This window comes from Tupaia chinensis, unplaced genomic scaffold, assembly GCF_000334495.1.
Source record: "Tupaia chinensis unplaced genomic scaffold, TupChi_1.0 Scaffold000047_1, whole genome shotgun sequence".
Taxonomy (NCBI): Eukaryota; Metazoa; Chordata; class Mammalia; order Scandentia; family Tupaiidae; genus Tupaia; species Tupaia belangeri.
Window position 1 is genome coordinate 1,860,173 of NW_006159505.1, and position 2,360 is coordinate 1,862,532.

General features: G+C 44.6%; 1 pseudogene; it reads left to right on the forward strand.

The window, feature by feature from the left end:
* The first annotated feature begins 538 nt into the window (after positions 1-538).
* Positions 539-1,092, forward strand: LOC102486784 (ADP-ribosylation factor-like protein 5A pseudogene; annotated as a pseudogene).
* Positions 1,093-2,360: the final 1,268 nt, after the last annotated feature.

The following is a 2,360-nucleotide window of genomic DNA, read 5'->3' on the forward strand; positions in this document are numbered from 1 at the left end:
GAGTTTCTGCTGATTTCAGCTTGCCTGTCTCAGCAGCCTGGGTGATTCATGTCTTTTTCTATGTTTTTCTCAAATTTTCATGTCTCATAAAGCTTCATGCATTTCTTTGGCGATTTCAAGTGTTCTTCCTTAGACAATCCAGTCAAAATATGTCTAAGTGATTATTATTTAGTCCCTTGATTAGAGAGGAGATGAGCGCTAGGTGCTTCCTATCGGCCATCTTGATCCCTTCCTAAGGGATTTTATTATTATTTGATGTCTGTTGTCTGTAATCTTAAATGCTCTGTCCAACCTCAAGCCACCATCTTGACATATATTTTTAAATGATTTTAGGTCGCAGACAACCAGGCAGTGATGTCCGTGAGCCAGGGGAGTGCACCTGCCGCAGTGGGGGGATGGGGTAGGGCGGCCTGGTCTTCACCCTCCCAACAGCAGTAGAGGCCAGAGGCAGAGCCTCCAGCGCTTCTCTCTCCTCCCCCGGAGCCTGAGTCAGGGCAGACCAGGCACCTGGTGTCTGGAGGGAGGTCTGCTGCTGAGAATGGGAATTCTCTTCACCAGGATATGAAGAATGTTCAATCACCAGGAGCACGAAATTATCGTCATTGGGCTGGATAATGCAGGGAAAACTGCCATCCTTTACCAGTTTTCTATGAATGAAGTTGCACATACATCCCCTACCATAGGAATTAACGTAGAAGAGAGAGTTGTTGTAATACACGTTTCCTACTGTGGGATACTGGTGGCCGATAATCTCTTTGTTCTTCCTAGAACACTTACTGTACTAACACAGACTTCGTAATAGTTGTGGACGGTACGGACCGAGAGATTTCTGTAACCAGAGAATTCTAGGAAATGTTAGCACATGAAGACCTAAGAGTTGCTGAGTTTTGCTAATAAACAAGAAAATGCAAGACTGTAGAAGAAATCTCCCAGTTGTTGAAACTAAGTTCTATTAAAGATCAGCAGTGGCATATCCAGGCATGCTGTGATCTTACTGGTGAGGACTTGTGCCAAGGACTTGAATGGATGATGTCACCACTTAAGATTAGATCTCATAGACTTTGTGTAAATGAAGTGCTGGACTTTTCCTGAAAGCTGCAAAAATGAATGGTTTAGAAATATTTATAACACACCGATTTAAATGTTTTCTTTAAAAAGAAAAATTCAGACCACTTATTAGAAAACAAAGATGAAACCTCATCTTCTCATTTGCTTTTTCATTACTTTCTTCTAAAGCAAGTTTATTTTATTATTTTTTTTTAGGGGGGGAGAGGTTTTTTGCTATAGGGCTTGTGCACTCGCCAGACAGACAGAGAGACATAGAGACAGAAAGCGAGAAATCACCCCCCAGGGAGGATGGTCACACCGCAATCCCTTCTCCTCCATTCTCCTCTTGGGACCTTGGGCATGCACGCACATGCACCCGGCGTGAGTTTTAAGCGACTGGGTCTGGGACGCGAACCGCGGTCGACTACGTGGGAGTCCAGCGACATAGCCATTACACTAACTGATGGTTCCCAGGAGCAGCTTTGATTTTTGATAAAATTTGCTAGTCCACAGCTTTCTAATCAACCTTGCGCTGCTCTGAAATCTCGTATTTCTCCTTCTCTGTGTGGAAGATCTCTACTTCCTGGTGTCTGGGCTTCCGCAGTTTCTTTTTCTTGAAGTAAGCATCGGTAAGGTGGTTTGGGATTTTTCCTTTGCTAATATTAATTTTCATGGAGGTGGCAATGACAAATTTCTGGTGTGTTCTAACGCGGTGGAACTCGATTGAGAACCAGCGGTCCAGTTACAAGTAGCAAGTCACTGCTCAGCTGCTTCAGGAAAACCACTCTCTTGCCTCTGTGGCGTCCAGTGAGGATGATCAGATGGTCCCAGGAGTGATGCTGGCTCGCAGCTTTCTCACAGGCTGACTGAAGGGATTTTTGCCATGGCTCAACAGCTTTTGAGGCACATCTTCAGTAGGATAATACCTAGGCATTTTGCATAGTTTAACCACCTGGATACCACCATTCTTGTCTCCACTAACTGGTTTTGTGACAGTTGCAAGAAAGAATCTTTTTTTTCTTTTCGATCCTGGATTTAGTGGCTGAGTATTTCCTCTTATATATGACTTTCCTGGCAGACGGGGAGTATCTGCCAATGCCCCGACTAGGACCGGGTTTCGGCTGCAATGGGGCTTCCCCTTCTTGGGCTTTTTAGCCTTAGGGTCACCCTTTTTAACCTTGCCAGTGGCATCAGCCTTCTTGACTTCAGGTTTCTTCTCCTTAGTATCCTGCTTTGCAGCGTTTTTTTTTCTTTTTTTTTGAAAGGTTTTTGCTATAGGGCGTGTGTGCTCGCCAGACAGGCAGAGAGAGACA